Source organism: Sander lucioperca, chromosome 7, assembly GCF_008315115.2.
Source record: "Sander lucioperca isolate FBNREF2018 chromosome 7, SLUC_FBN_1.2, whole genome shotgun sequence".
In the NCBI taxonomy this organism is placed as follows: Eukaryota; Metazoa; Chordata; class Actinopteri; order Perciformes; family Percidae; genus Sander; species Sander lucioperca.
The window spans coordinates 22,816,592-22,834,127 of record NC_050179.1 but is presented as its reverse complement, the minus strand read 5'-3'; the positions used below and the strand labels follow the sequence as shown (position 1 = coordinate 22,834,127).

General features: G+C 43.5%; 1 pseudogene; it reads left to right on the top strand.

The window, feature by feature from the left end:
- LOC116061870 overlaps positions 1 to 17,536 on the top strand; it is a 43,577-nt pseudogene that overhangs the window by 19,896 nt on the left and 6,145 nt on the right.

Below are 17,536 nucleotides of genomic sequence, written 5' to 3'. Positions count from 1 at the left end.
TTACCTTCTGTTTACCGTCTGTTTTCCGTCTGTTTACAGCCTGTTTCTCGTCTGTTTACCGTCTGTTTACAGCCTGTTTCTCGTCTGTTTACCGCCTGTTTACCACCTGTTTACAGTGTGTTTACAGCCTCTTTACTGCCTTTTTCCCATCTGTTTACCACCTGTTTACTGTCTGTTTCCCTCCTGTTTACTGCCTGTTTACTGCCTGTTTACCGTCTGTTTACCATGTGTTTACCGCCTGTTTACCATGTGTTTACCACCTGTTTACCATGTGTTTACCACCTGTTTACTGCCTGTTTCCCACCTGTTTACTGCCTGTTTACCGTCTGTTTACTGCCTGTTTACCGTCTGTTTACCACCTGTTTACCATGTGTTTACCGCCTGTTTACTGCCTGTTTACCGCCTGTTTACCATGTGTTTACCGCCTGTTTACAGCCTGTTTACCACCTGTTTACTGCCTGTTTGCCGTCTGTTTACCGCCTGTTTACCGTCTGTTTCCCGCCTGTTTACCGTATGTTTACAGCCTGTTTACCACCTGTTTCTCGTCTGTTTACCGTCTATTTACCGCCTGTTTACCGCCTGTTTACAGCCTGTTTACCGTCTGTTTACCACCTGTTTACTACCTGTTTACCGTGTGTTTACTGCCTGTTTACCATGTATTTCCCGCCTGTTTACTGCCTGTTTACTGTGTGTTTACCGCCTGTTTACCGCCTGTTTACCGTCTGCTTCCCATCTGTTTCCCACCTGTTTACTGTCTGTTTACCACCTGTTTACCATGTGTTTATCACCTGTTTACTGCCTGTTTACCATGTATTTCCCGCCTGTTTACTGCCTGTTTACTGTGTGTTTACCGCCTGTTTACCGCCTGTTTACCGTCTGTTTCCCATCTGTTTCCCACCTGTTTACTGTCTGTTTACCACCTGTTTACCATGTGTTTATCACCTGTTTACTGCCTGTTTACCGTGTCTTTAGCACCTGTTTACCATGTGTTTACCGCCTGTTTACTGCCTGTTTACCGTGTCTTTACCGCCTGTTTACGTCTGTTTGCTGCCTGTTTACCGTCTGTTTACCATGTGTTTACCGCCTGTTTACTGCCTGTTTACCGTGTGTTTACCGCCTGTTTACAGCCTGTTTACCGCCTGTTTGCCGTCTGTTTACCGTATGTTTACAGCCTGTTTACCACCTGTTTCTCGTCTGTTTACCGCCTGTTTACAGCCTGTTTACCATGTATTTCCCGCCTGTTTACTGCCTGTTTCCCGCCTGTTTACCGTCTGTTTACCGTCTGTTTCCCATCTGTTTGCTGCCTGTTTACCGTCTGTTTACCGTCTGTTTCCCATCTGTTGCCCATCTGTTTACCACCTGTTTCCCATCTGTTTACCACCTGTTTACTGCCTGTTTCCGCCTGTTTACTGCCTGTTTACCGTTCGTTTTCTGCCTGTTTACCGTCTGTTTACTGCCTGTTTACCGTGTGTTTACCGCCTGTTTACCATGTGTTTACCGTCTGTTTCCCATCTGTTTACCATCTGTTTACCACCTGTTTACTGCCTGTTTAACGTGCGTTTACCGCCTGTTTACCATTTGTTTCCCGTCTGTTTACTGCCTGTTTACTGCCTGTTTACCGTGTGTTTACTGCCTTTTTACCACGTGTTTCCCGCCTGTTTACTGCCTGTTTACCGTGTCTTAACCGCCTGTTTACCGCCTGTTTACTGCCTGTTTACCATGTGTTTACTGCCTGTTTACCGTCTGTTTACCGCCTGTTTACCATGTGTTTACCGCCTGTTTACCACCTGTTTCCCAGCTGCGATTGTTGCGGCTGGCCCGCTGGTGGCCGTCCCTCCACATGTTGATGAAGATCGTGTGGAGATCGCTGAGTGCTCTGAGATACCTGACGCTCCTCCTCTTCATCACGCTCTTCCTCTTCTCTGTGGTCGGCATGGAGATGTTCCATAATGGGTACCTATACAACCGCTGCCGCATCTCGTTGGACTGCCATCTCCCCCGCAGGCACATAGCGGACTTCTACCACGCCGTCCTCGTGGTCATCCAGGCCATGGGTGGGAGGTGGGTGGATATCATGTGGGACTGCATGGAGGTCTCCGGGAAGACCTCTTGTCTCCTGTTCTTCATGATGCTTCTGCCCATCGCTAAGCTGCTGGTGAGGCTTAATAACGTGTTTTGATTTACAGTTTCAGCTTTGAAGATATAAACGTGCCCACACTGCCGAGGTTTTCAGATCTGTGTGATGGATATTAGAACATTAAGCAGTTCATTCAGTGTTGAAGCTTTGATGTCGGTGCACATATCCTCTACAACTGTGTAATTTTGGCTGTATTATTTGTGTCACCTTCAAAAATTGATGTTGAGAAATTTGACACTCCCAACTGTTAGATGACATTTAGGCTCATGGTTCCCGGTCTTGTTTCAGGTCCTGTATCTGTTCATGGTTCCCGGTCTTGTTTCAGGTCCTGTATCTGTTCATGGTTCCCGGTCTTGTTTCAGGTCCTGTATCTGTTCATGGTTCCCGGTCTTGTTTCAGGTCCTGTATCTGTTCCTGACCTTGTTGCTGAGCTCATTCAGCAACGATCATCTGGCATCTTCGGAAGAAAAAGAGAAGAACAACCTGCACATCGCCCTGAACCGGATACGCAGCACTTTTCGGACTTTACTGGGAAAGAAGACCCACATCAACCCAGAACACATGGGTAAGACTCACATCAACTAGAACACATGGGTAAGACCCAGAACACATGGGTAAGACCCATATCAACTAGAACACATGGGTAAGACCCATATCAACCCAGACCACATGGGTAAGACCCATATCAACCAGAACACATGCGTAAGACCCATATCAACATGGGTAAGACCCATATCAACCAGAACACACGGGTAAGACCCATATCAACTAGAACACATGGGTAAGACCCATATCAACCAGAACACATGGGTAAGACCCATATCTACCAGAACACACGGGTAAGACCCACATCAACTAGAACACATGGGTAAGACCCATATCAACCAGAACACATGGGTAAGACCCACATCAACTAGAACACATAGGTAAGACCCACATCAACTAGAACACATGGGTAAGACCCATATCAACTAGAACACATAGGTAAGACCCATATCAACCAGAACACATGGTAAGACCCACATCAACTAGAACACATGGGTAAGACCCAGAACACATGGGTAAGACCCACATCAACTAGAACACATGGGTAAGACCCATATCAAACCAGACCACATGGGTAAGACCCATATCAACCAGAACACATGGGTAAGACCCATATCAACATGGGTAAGACCCATATCAACCAGAACACATCGGTAAGACCCATATCAACTAGAACACACGGGTAAGACCCACATCAACTAGAACACATAGGTAAGACCCACATCAACTAGAACACATGGGTAAGACCCATATCAACTAGAACACATAGGTAAGACCCATATCAACCAGAACACATGGTAAGACCCACATCAACTAGAACACATGGGTAAGACCCAGAACACATGGGTAAGACCCACATCAACTAGAACACATGGGTAAGACCCATATCAAACCAGACCACATGGGTAAGACCCACATCAACTAGAACACATGGGTAAGACCCATATCAAACCAGACCACATGGGTAAGACCCATATCAACCAGAACACATGGGTAAGACCCATATCAACATGGGTAAGACCCATATCAACCAGAACACATCGGTAAGACCCATATCAACTAGAACACACGGGTAAGACCCACATCAACTAGAACACATAGGTAAGACCCACATCAACTAGAACACATGGGTAAGACCCATATCAACTAGAACACATGGGTAAGACCCACATCAACCAGAACACATCGGTAAGACCCATATCAACTAGAACACACGGGTAAGACCCATATCAACCAGAACACACGGGTAAGACCCACATCAACTAGAACACATAGGTAAGACCCACATCAACTAGAACACATGGGTAAGACCCATATCAACTAGAACACATGGGTAAGACCCACATCAACTAGAACACATGGGTAAGACCCATATCAACCAGAACACATGGGTAAGACCCATATCAACCAGAACACATGGGTAAGACCCACATCAACCAGAACACATAGGTAAGACCCACATCAACTAGAACACATGGGTAAGACCCATATCAACTAGAACACATAGGTAAGACCCACATCAACCAGAACACATGGGTAAGACCCACATCAACCAGAACACATGGGTAAGACCCATATCAACTAGAACACACGGGTAAGACCCATATCAACCAGAACACACGGGTAAGACCCACATCAACTAGAACACATGGGTAAGACCCATATCAACTAGAACACACGGGTAAGACCCATATCAACTAGAACACATGGGTAAGACCCATATCAACTAGAACACACGGGTAAGACCCATATCAACCCAGAACACATGGGCAAGACCCAGAACACATGGGTAAAACTCATATCAACTAGAACACATGGGTAAGACCCACATCAACTAAGACCCATATCAACTAGAACACATGGGTAAGACCCACATCAACTAGAACACATGGGTAAGACCCATATCAACTAGAACACACGGGTAAGACCCATATTAACCAGAACACATGGGTAAGACCCATATCAAACCAGAACACACGGGTAAGACCCATATCAACTAGAACACATGGGTAAGACCCATATCAACCCAGAACACATGGGTAAGACCCATATCAACTAGAACACATGGGTAAGACCCATATCAACCCAGAAGACATGGGTAAGACCCATATCAAACCAGAACACACGGGTAAGACCCATATTAACTAGAACACACGGGTAAGATCCATATTAACTAGAACACATGGGTAAGACCCATATCAACTAGAACACACGGGTAAGACCCATATTAACTAGAACACACGGGTAAGATCCATATCAACTAGAACACACGGGTAAGACCCATATTAACTAGAACACACGGGTAAGATCCATATTAACTAGAACACACGGGTAAGATCCATATTAACTAGAACACATGGGCAAGACCCAGAACACATGGATAAAACCCATATCAACTAGAACACATGGGCAAGACCCAGAACACATGGGTAAGACCCATATCAACTAGAAGTTTGTCCCCCATTTTCAGTGGGAGTGTAAAATGGCAAAAATACACCCCAATGTCATTGTCGTCCGTTTTGGGACATTTGACAAGCGCCTGTTGATTATTTTCGGAACACTTTTGCCATTTGGGAATACGATGTGCCCGGTACCGTGGACCCGTAGGTGGTGCTCTCGCTGCACCAGGGACACTTGGGCACATTTTTGACACTTGGGAACATGTGAAGGGTTGCAAGGGCAGTCCTAAGCAGTGGTGTAGGGTTTAGTGTAGTGGGTTTTGACACTTGGGTATTGAAATGGTGGGAAGCCCTGAGGGGGGGCTGCAGTGGCCGGAGGAGTCTGAGGGGGGGCTCAGGGGGTGGTGGTAGGGACATCGTTGATAGTTTGTTAATAACGAGCAGATGGAGAGTTCACTATAGATCTCAGGTTACATGACTGAATGTATTTTGGGTTATTTTACCACCAGCGGTCGACAGTAAGGATCACCTGGCTTTGACTGTTGTGACCTCAGACCAGACGGGGTCAGAAGTCAAGACCCTCGCCATCACCAACACTGCAAAGACGCCTGAGAAAGAACAAGAGATAAAGGTAAACCACTTTCTATTCTGCAAACATTTGGACGAAATCTGAATCTTCTTTTGTTCAGTTCGTTTTGATGCAAGAATATTTCTTCAGAAAAATGTCTTCCCTCGTCAGTCTTTGAGCCATCACGTGATTATGTGTGAAACAGACGATAACCTTTCTAAACTCTGTTTGTTCAGAAACATCCTGAAGATGATGATCGAGGAAACAGACCTGAGGACTGCTGCAGTGACAGTATGAGTCTTTCTGTATCAGTGATGAAGAACAGCAGCCAATCAGTGATCAGTCTGTGTGTGTTTCAGAGTGTCTCCGCTGCAGCAGCCAATCAGTGATCAGTCTGTGTGTGTTTCAGAGTGTCTCCGTTGCTGTCCCTTCCTGGACATAGACACGTCCCGGGGCTCAGGGAGGGTCTGGTCTATCTTCAGGAGAGCCTGTTTCTGCATCGTACGACACAAATGCTTCGACAACTTCATCATCCTCATCATCCTGCTGAGCAGCGCCACTCTGGTAAACATAGACATTATTTTTAATGATTATTATGGCCCGAGCGCCGACAGCGACAGCAATGGCCCTATTTAAACTAAAGGAATTATTATTCCTTCTTTTCTGCAAATGAATTGCCTTTTTGAGTGGCTTAACATACTCAAAAACTCACCAAAATTGGCGGCCGCATCAATTCTGGTGACAATGTACGTATTTTAAGGGTTTTGGGAATAGGCACACAAAAATGGCTCACTAGCGCCGTCTACAAAATTAAAAAAATTGATTATTAAAAGAAAAACTTTTCATCATAGGGCAAAGCCGTGGCAGAAGTGGAAGTGGGTGTAACTGGAGTGTATATTGTCCAATTGGCTCTAAACTTTTCAGGCTGAACCGGAAGTGACAGAAACACTGTGGTCCAATTCCGATTCCATAAAATGTTATCAGACCCATATATCACAGTCTCCATTTTTATTATGACAGAGTAGCTGATAAAATGCTCTACATGCGATCTGTTGCTGATTTTAATTAACAACAGACTGTAGATGATCTGTAAACAGAACAGATTTAGTCTCTCTGACTTCTAAACGTCACTATCAGCCACGTGTTCTGTACAGAATAAGCCTTTAAATCAGACTAATAGCAGTTAACTTCCCTCCAAATCCAAAACAATAAAAAGTTTATATAAAACGTCATAATGTTGAGTCGATTCTGAAACAATCAGCTGTTAGATCAGCTGAGAAGCCAGCGTTTCCCAGCATGCCCCTGGGTCCGCCTGGGTCTTGCAGTCGGTGAAAAGCAACTGTGCTGCCTGGGTCTCAAACCTGCGGCCGCCTTGATCTCGTGAGGTTATCATTGCCCACGTGTGCATGACGTCAGAGCAAGTCGGGATCAAGTCGGACACAAATCTACCCAGCATGCATTGGGCGGTGATCGCCGGTGATCGATTCTGCGCAGACCTGGCTCATCTCGAACGAGCCTATTGTGTGGTCGACATGTGATACTGAGCCGCCTCCTATACTTTAACCATGCCCACTTACTCAGGCCACGCCCACTTTCATAACTGGTGACCCGTTTAAGGTAGAGTCTTATGTGAGGTATCATTGAACTCAGCAGAGAGTTCCCTTTTCATTGGTGATGATTTGCAGTGTCTGAGTACCGCGCAAATGCACGGTCGCAAGGAGAGGTGTCCACCAGTAACTCCGACGCACGCAGAGGCGCGAGAGCCCCCCTATCTTCAAAAAAGTGTCTAAAAGGTCAAAAAGAAATGACCTAAATGTTAAAACTTGACAAAAGCGCCAAAACATAGGCACATAAATATCTAAGATGTCAAAAAACCTGGCCTGGTGCTAAAGTGTGTGTGTGTGTGTGTGTGTGTGTGTGTGTGTGTGTGAGCAGGTGTTTGAGGACATCCACCTGCAGCACCGTCCAGTCCTGCAGACGGTGGTGCAGCGAGTGGAGCAGGTGACCACCTTCCTGTTCCTGATGGAGATGCTTCTGAAGTGGATCGGCTTCGGACTGAAGAAATACTTCAGTGACGCCTGGTGCTGGCTCGACTTCCTCATCTTACAGGTAAGAACAGGATCAATAAGTCTGATTATTGGTAATATCGCAATCTGCTGATGCAGAATTTTCCACAGATTCTTTAGAACCTGTCAACCAGGACAGAAGCTTAACATTGATAACCATGCTAACACTGGGGACATTAAAATAGACACAAACTTGTTTTGGGCTGTTGTCCATGTTTTCATCTTGAAATGCTTGATGGTGTGTTAAGTCCCCAACGTCAACTTCAAGGCACCTAACCCTAACCATTGCCTAATCCTAGTATGACTAACAGTGTGGTTTTAATCTAAAATGTATTTTAAATTATTCATGGTTATTTATTTTGTGGCACTTTTACTTTTTAAGCACTTTTAAACCTCAGCACTTATTACTAATTTTTAATGGTATGTGTACTTTTTATGTTGGGGGACTTAAAACACCAAACACCATCTTAAACATTGACCCTCTCACTGTGTGTTTTCATTTCAGCAAAGTTCACTGGAACATTTTGGTCACCTAGAAATGTTTCTTTTATGGTTCTGACTACCAAGCTAGCTAGCTACAGCTAGCGTTAGCTGGTAACTTGAGGGAAAGTCTGCAGATTTTCTGTTCTGCCGTACATGCAGATGAATGTCTCCAGATGTTCTGCTGTACATGCAGATGAATGTCTCCAGATGTTCTGCTGTACATGCAGATGAATGTCTCCAGATGTTCTGCTGTACATGCAGATGAATGTCTCCAGATGTTCTGCTGTACATGCAGATGAATGTCTCCAGCACCCGGAGGTCTGTGTTCACCTGCCGGTAAACCTCCATTGGATGACTCGCTTCAGAAGGGTTCAACATTAGCAACTTTCCTCTTTTTAACGTTTAGATGTGTCTTGAAAGCCATATTTATCTTACCATTAGGAAGAATGATCTTTTCTTGTTTGTATGTCTTCATCTCTGCCTTCGTTCTTCCCAACATCACTTTCCAGGAAAATAAATAACCAACACTGGCTTAGCTGTGTCATTCTTCCCAGCTCTGTTTGGTTTGGGTAGCTGTGGCAGATAATATCAATGATATGGTTTCTATTTTGCTCCTTTCGTTGTGCATTGTTTCTTCATTTTGTTTGCAGTTGTGGGGAAAAGTTTGTGTAAGCCATATTGTAGACATAATTTAAAAGATATATTGTAAGAACTGGAATGCATGTTGGTGTTCAACATTTTTCAACAAACATAAAGTTAAAAAAAAGAAAAAATCGCCACTTCTGACTTCAAAATACGGCCAAAATGCAAACTCCCAGCTTCAAAACGTCAGTCTGATCTTTTTACTGTGTGTGTCTCTGCAGGTGTCTCTGCTGTCTCAGGCAGCCGCCATGATTGGATACTCTGACCTGGAAGGTGTCCTATCACTGAGAGCTCTGGGAGCGTGGAGGGCCCTGTCTCGTTTCCAGGGCCTGAAAGTGAGACTACATACTCAACATGTAAACTATCATTCAACATACTTTTGTCTAAATGAACTTTTAATATCAACATATTTTTTCGGGATATGTTGCTATTACTGAGCTGTAATTTTCAATGTTACTTCCTGAGTGCTTTCTCGTCGGTTAGAGATGCGTAACCATGTTAACCCCATGCTAACCTCAGCTTAGCGAATGCTTAAATTACTGGAAAAGTAAACAACTAGACCAACAGTTGCAGGCGACAAAATCCCAGATTTGGTTACAGAGCTTCGTGGTTTCTGTCCATTTGTCTGATATGAACATTGTTGTTACTACCCCATTGCATTGTGGGATATTTATGCCAGGGTATTGGTTTCATACTAAGGTTTCGGACATTCTAAGAAATCTCACATACTGTTTTAGCTACTAAATAGCATGTTGGAATTTTGGTTGCAACCTTTATTTATACTGTAAAGGGTGACAAAGGCACTCTAAACACACACACACACACATACACACACTACCTGTCTGTCTGCAGGTCTTTATCTGTCTCTCTCTCTGCCTGTACTCGGCTCAAAGTCACTTTTTATCAGTTAAATTCAATTACCAACTACTGCTGATTCTCACGTTTCAAAACGTCGGAAAAAGTGCCTAAGAATGCATTGCTTTACCTGTCTCTCTGTCTGTCTGTCTGTCTGTCTCTCGCGCTCTGCCTGTCTTTCTGTCTCTCTTTCTGCCTGTCTATCTCTCTCTCTCTCTCTCTCTCTCTCTGCCTGTCTCTCACTCTCTGTGTCTCTCTGTCTCTCTCTCTACCTATCTCTCTCTCTCTTTCTGCCTGTCTCTCTCTCTACCTATCTCTCTCTCTCTGCCTGTCTCTCTCTCTCTGCCTGTCTGTCTCTCAGGTGGTGGTTCAGACTCTGGTCCGGTCTGTCTCGTCCGTCTTCAGCGTGCTGCCGGTCTTCCTGGTCGTCTGGTTGATCTTCTGCGTTTCTGGAGTGGATTTTTTTGCTGGAATGTTTTATTCCTGTTTCAATGAGACGTCAGGGGAAAGATTCTTACCTGAGGAGGTGAACAACAAGTCGGAGTGTTTCGATCTGGTGATGCAGAACTACACCGAGGTCCGCTGGAAGAACCAGAAATTCAACTACGACAATGTGGGGAGCGGCTTCCTGTCACTGCTGAACCTGGTCAGTCACATGACCCACAGGAAGTCACTCAGTCTGATCACATGACACACACAGTGTTTTATTTTAAAATTCGTCATATTTTGTAAAGTATCCGGCTGCACTGTGGCTTTCCTGAATGTGATTACCTACCTGGCTCATTAGGGGTTAGGTTAACCCCCCTAACCCTGGCTCGTTAGGCTGTTGGTGAATGCAAGCTGACGTTAGGTTAAGGTTAGGGTTAGGTTAACCCCCCTAACCCTGGCTCGTTAGGCTGTTGGTGAATGCATGCTGACGTTAGGTTCTCTGTGTCTCCAGATCTGAATCTGTTTTCCTGAGACAGAAAAAGGAACAAAGTTAATTTCTCCTGATGTGTCCATCTGAAAGATAACATGTTAGTGTGAGATATGAAGCTTGTTGAAGAATGGGTCCACTATCTACGTTGGTGACTACGAGGCGAAAGAATCGCTCATAATCTGTGTTCACGTTCACTTCTCCAGTTGGAATCAATACGCTCAGGACCTGCCACTAGAATATATTATACAAAAATATTATTCGTTCAAATATCTCACCGCCCATTTATGATCCTGGTTTGATGCTTGCCCCCCCTGCCATCCTTAATGGTTTTCAGCCTGTATCGCTGTCTCTCGTCTATGACACTATTGCTCATACAAGGTCCTCCACCTACCCTTTGGATATTGTTCCTTCACACCTTTTAAAGGATGTATTGGACACTGTAGGTCCCACAATTTCCCTTATTATGAACAGCAGTCTTGGGACGGGAATAATTTAAATCTGATTTGTCGAGGTACACTCGACAAATCAGATTTAAATTATTCCCGTCCCATTTCCAAGCATCCCTTCCTGTCTAAAGTATTGGAGAAAATTGTATATGTTCAGCTACTTGCTCATTTAGATAATAACAACATCATGGAAACATTTCAATCTGGGTTCAGGGCTCGTCACAGTACAGAATCGGCCCTTCTTAAAGTCTCTAATGACCTGCTACTGGCGTTAGACTGTGGTAAATGTGCCATCCTAATTCTATTAGACCTCACTGCAGCATTTGTGCAATGTTTCAGTGCAGCATTTGTGGAATGTTTCCTTCCACTGTTAGGCCGATGATACACAAATCTATTTGCCGTTAAATCCGGGGGATTCAAACTCGGTTACATCCATTCTTAACTGCCTCCAGGATGTGAAATGCTGGATGGCCAAAAACTGCTTACAACTGAATGACTCTAAAACAGAGGTGATTCTTCTTGGTCCCCAAAACACCACAGCAAGCATAGCTAGCCACCTGGGTCCGCTGTCTCTTAACCTGCACGTCCATGCCAGAAATACTGGTGTCATCTTTGATTCATCACTTTGTTTTGAGAAACAGATCAATTCAGTGGTGAAAAGTTGCTTTTTTCAACACCGGAATATTGCCAAACTGAAGACCATCCTGTCTTCTGATGATATGAAGACTGTCACCATTGCATTAATCTCCAGGCTTGATTATTGCAACTCACTGCAGTGGCGGATGCAGAACGTGACAGATGGGTGGGCCTGGATTAAGTCGAGGTGGGCCTGAATCTAGGCAGTTGTCCCGAATCATCCACATAGTTCTTGAATCCAGGAAATTATACTAGAGCAGCAGTCTTGAGTTGCCTGATGAAACATTTTTCGCAGGGCTTAAAGGAGAAAAAGGGAATTCATTATAGATGGATTATCATTTTCGTTGTTCAAGATACTGCTCATTCAACTTCCAATTATGATTAACTATCTCATATTTTTGACTAGGCTAAATAAGCCAACATATCAACAAACTATCTACTATTTTCATCATACTAGGTCATAGTTTTGACCTTAACCAAAACATTATTTTATCTCATGTATTGTTTTGTAAAAAAGGGGGACCAGAGGGTGTGTGCCAATTACAGGGGTATCACACTTCTCAGCCTCCCCGGTAAAGTCTACTCCAAGGTGCTGGAAAGGAGGGTTCGGTCGATAGTCGAACCTCAGGTTGAAGAGGAACAATGCGGATTCCGTCCTGGTCGTGGATCAACGGACCAGATCTTTACTCTCGCAAGGATCCTGGAGGGAGCCTGGGAGTATGCCCAACCGGTCTACATGTGCTTTGTGGATCTGGAGAAGGCGTATGACCGGGTCCCCCGGGAGACACTGTGGGAGGTGCTGCGGGAGTATGGGGTGAGGGGGTCCCTTCTCAGGGCCATCCAATCTCTGTACGACCAAAGCGAGAGCTGTGTCCGGGTTCTCGGCAGTAAGTCGGACTCGTTTCAGGTGAGAGTTGGCCTCCGCCAGGGCTGCGCTTTGTCACCAATCCTGTTTGTAGTATTTATGGACAGGATATCGAGGCGTAGTCGGGGTGGAGAGGGGTTGCAGTTTGGTGAGCTGGGGATCTCATCGCTGCTTTTTGCAGATGATGTGGTCCTGATGGCATCGTCGGCCTGTGACCTTCAGCACTCACTGGATCGGTTCGCAGCCGAGTGTGAAGCGGCTGGGATGAGGATCAGCACCTCTAAATCTGAGGCCATGGTTCTCAGCAGGAAACCGATGGAGTGCCTTCTCCAGGTAGGGAATGAGTCTTTACCCCAAGTGAAGGAGTTCAAGTACCTTGGAGTCTTGTTCGCGAGTGAGGGAACAATGGAGCGGGAGATTGGTCGGAGAATCGGCGCAGCGGGTGCGGTATTACACTCAATTTATCGCACTGTTGTGACGAAAAGAGAGCTGAGCCAGAAGGCAAAGCTCTCAATCTACCGGTCAGTTTTCGTTCCTACCCTCACCTATGGTCATGAAGGCTGGGTCATGACCGAAAGAACGAGATCCAGGGCCGAAATGGGTTTCCTCAGGAGGGTGGCTGGCGTCTCCCTTAGAGATAGGGTGAGAAGCTCAGTCATCCGTGAGGAGCTCGGAGTAGAGCCGCTGCTCCTTCGCGTCGAAAGGAGCCAGTTGAGGTGGTTCGGGCATCTGGTAAGGATGCCCCCTGGGCGCCTCCCTAGGGAGGTTTTCCAGGCACGTCCAGCTGGGAGGAGGCCTCGGGGAAGACCCAGGACTAGGTGGAGGGATTATATCTCCAACCTGGCCTGGGAACGCCTCGGGATCCCCCAGTCGGAGCTGGTTAATGTGGCTCGGGAAAGGGAAGTTTGGGGTCCCCTGCTGGAGCTGCTACCCCCGCGACCCGTTACCGGATAAGCAGAAGAAGATGGATGGATGGATGTATTGTTTTCTTGTACCTGTAGAAATGTGTTTCTTTATGTTGAACGTTGGACACATTTGAGCAGAAGAGGACCATAAAGTGCTCTGATATTGGCGAATTTGCGTTTCAAGGATGGCGAAGGAATGTCCCGCCCTTATACACCTCTGATTGGCTGGTACCCGCTGCCTTCGTTTGTTGGATTGGTTAGGTTTAGACATGAGGAAGGAGATTGGTTAAAGTTGGGGTGAGAATACCAGAGTAAGCCAATCAGAGGCAGGGTAGGGAGGGACATGGCTTTGCCCTCCTAGGAAAACATGAATTTGCCTCCGTTTGTGCGTCTTCTTCTGGACTGGTCTAAACCAACAGAAAGCTGCCAGAGCTTCTGCTTCTGACCTGCGGGGAGAAACCCAGCCTTCACCTGCACACAGTGAGAGTTCACACAGACCCAGCCCTAGACATTCACTCCCAGTACTGTGTCCACTTTCTGTGTGCTGAGCCTTAGCTACAATGAGTGAGTGCAACTTGTTTAGCCATAGTAAAGCAAAATCCAGATACCATGACGCTTCTAGCGAACGTTAACCTTGTTCGTGCCAGATTGCTATAGTGCTACATTGCTGTTAAATTGACCAATGAAAAAACCAACACACTTAACTTTTTAAATAGTTATAAGGCTTACTTATAATTGTACTGTTTTTAATATGTTCATCACATCACACCGATTCACACCGATTCTAGCATTTCTGCATTGGTTACCTATTAAATACAGAATTGATTTTAAGATTCTTTTATTTGTTTTTAAAGCCATTCATGGTCAGGCCCCCCAGTGTACTTCAGAACTCCTAAGCCCCTACTCCAATTGCAGGCCTCTTAGATCCTCGAATAAATTGTTTTTAACTGTTCCTTGATCAAGGTTAGTGGGTAAGGGAGATCATGCCTTTTCTGTGGTAGCTCTAAAGCTTTGGAATAATCTCCCACTTTGTCTCAGATATTCCCCCTCCATTGATAGTTTTAAAACACATCTCAAGATATATTTGTTCTCAATGGCCTTTGGTTGTTCTTAGAGGTTTTTAGCATTTTAATAACATATTGTACTGTATTTTCTTGCATTTATTGCTATTTTATTTTATTTATTTTGTGTGTTATTTTGTGACTCCTTTTGCATTGATTATAGTTGTTGTGCTGAGTTAAGTTTAGGTTAGTTTTAAAGAGTTAAGTTTAGGTTAAACAGTCTGTGGTTTAGCCCAATGATGAGTTGAAAAGAACTTCTGTGTTTGATGCTTCTCTGCCAGGCGGCTTCGGCATACAGTCCGGACATCATAAACTCAGCCGTGGACACCATGATGGTCAGTACACCTACTGTTAGCTTCATGGTTAGCTTCACTGTTAGCTTTACTTTAGCTTCACTGTTAGCTCTACTGTTAGCTTTACTTTAGCATTACTTTTAGCTTCACTGTTAGCTTTACTTTTAGCTTCACTGTTAGCTTTACTTTTAGCTTCACTGTTAGCTTTACTTTTAGCTCTACTGTTAGCTTTACGTTTAGCTTCTCTGTTAGCTTTACTTTAGCTTCACTGTTAGCTCTACTGTTGTTTTTTTGTAGGTGGACTCTCAGCCCGTCTATGAGTCCAGCCTGTACATGCATCTGTACTTCATCTGTTTCTTCATCTTCGGCTGCTTCTTCACCTTCAACCTCTTCATCAGAGTCATCATCGACAGGCTGCAGAGAGACAAGATACGTCTTTATACACGCTGACAGACAGACAGACAGACAAACAGGCAGACAGACAGGCAGACAGACAGACAGGCAGATAGACAGACAGATAAACAGGCAGACAGACAGACAAACAGGCAGACAGACACACTCAGGCAGAGAGACAAACAGGCAGACAGACAGACAGACAGACAAACAGACAGAGATGCAGACAGAGAGACAGGCAGACAGACAGAAAGACTGGCTGATGGTGTGTGTCCACTGGGAGCGTCAGATCCTACGCCTCCAATTTGTTGTCTCTGTTAGCTGGTGTTTACTTGTCTTCATTTCTGTCTTTATATCTGTCTTGACTCTGGTGTATATCTGTCTTTAACTCTGGTGTTAACTAGTCTTTATATCTGTCTTGACTCTGGTGTTAACTAGTCTATATTTTGGTCTTTACTCTGGTGTTAACTAGTCATATCTGTCTTTAACTCTGGTGTTAACTAGTCTTTATATCTGTCTTTACTCTGGTGTTAACTAGTCTTTATATCTGTCTTTACTCTGGTTTTAACTAGTCTTTATATCTGTCTTTAACTCTGGTGTTAACTAGTCTTTATATCTGTCTTTAACTCTTGTGTTAACTAGTCTTTATATCTGTCTTTACTCTGGTGTTAATTAGTCTTTATTCATGTCTTTACTCTGGGGTTTACTAGTCTTTATATCTGTCTTTATATCTGTCTTTATATCTGTCTTTACTCTGGTGTTTATTAGTCTTTATATCTGTCTTTACTCTGGTGTTAACTAGTCTTTATCTGTCTTTACTCTGGTGTTAACTAGTCTTTATATCTGTCTTTAACTCTGGTGTTAACTAGTCTTTATATCTGTCTTTAACTCTTGTGTTAACTAGTCTTTATATCTGTCTTTACTCTGGTGTTAATTAGTCTTTATTTATGTCTTTACTCTGGGGTTTACTAGTCTTTATATCTGTCTTTATATCTGTCTTTACTCTGGTGTTTATTAGTCTTTATATCTGTCTTTACTCTGGTGTTAACTAGTCTTTATATCTGTCTTTACTCTTGTGTTAACTAGTCTTTATATCTGTCTTTACTCTGGTGTTAATTAGTCTTTATTTATGTCTTTACTCTGGGGTTTACTAGTCTTTATATCTGTCTTTATATCTGTCTTTACTCTGGTGTTTATTAGTCTTTATATCTGTCTTTACTCTGGTGTTAACTAGTCTTTATATCTGTCTTTACTCTGGTGTTAACTAGTCTTTATATCTGTCTTTACTCTGGTTTTAACTAGTCTTTATATCTGTCTTTAACTCTGGTGTTAACTAGTCTTTATATCTGTCTTTAACTCTTGTGTTAACTAGTCTTTATATCTGTCTTTACTCTGGTGTTAATTAGTCTTTATTTATGTCTTTACTCTGGGGTTTACTAGTCTTTATATCTGTCTTTACTCTGGTGTTTATTAGTCTTTATATCTGTCTTTACTCTGGTGTTAACTAGTCTTTATATCTGTCTTTACTCTGGTGTTAACTAGTCTTTATATCTGTCTTTACTCTGGTGTTAACTAGTCTTTATATCTGTCTTTACTCTGGTTTTAACTAGTCTTTATATCTGTCTTTAACTCTGGTGTTAACTAGTCTTTATATCTGTCTTTAACTCTTGTGTTAACTAGTCTTTATATCTGTCTTTAACTCTGGTGTTAACTAGTCTTTATATCTGTCTTTAACTCTGGTGTTAGTTAGTCTTTACATCTGTCTTTGCTCTGGTGTTAACTAGTCTTTATTTCTGTCTTTGCTCTGGTGTTAACTAGTCTTTATTTCTGTCTTTAACTCTGGTGTTAACTAGTCTTTATATCTGTCTTTACTCTCGGGGTTACTAGTCTTTATATCTGTCTTTACTCTGGGGGTTACTAGTCTTTATATCTGTCTTTACTCTGGTGTTAACTAGTCTTTATTTATGTCTTTACTCTGGTGTTAACTAGTCTTTATATCTGTCTTTACTCTGGTGTTAACTAGTCTTTATTTATGTCTTTACTCTGGGGTTTACTAGTCTTTATATCTGTCTTTATATCTGTCTTTACTCTAGTGTTAACTAGTCTTTATTTCTGTCTTTACTCTGGTGTTAACTAGTCTTTATTTATGTCTTTACTCTGGGGTTTACTAGTCTTTATATCTGTCTTTATATCTGTCTTTACTCTGGTGTTTATTAGTCTTTATTTTGGTCTTTACTCTGGTGTTAACTAGTCTTTATATCTGTCTTTAACTCTGGTGTTAACTAGTCTTTATTTCTGTCTTTAACTCTGGTGTTAACTAGT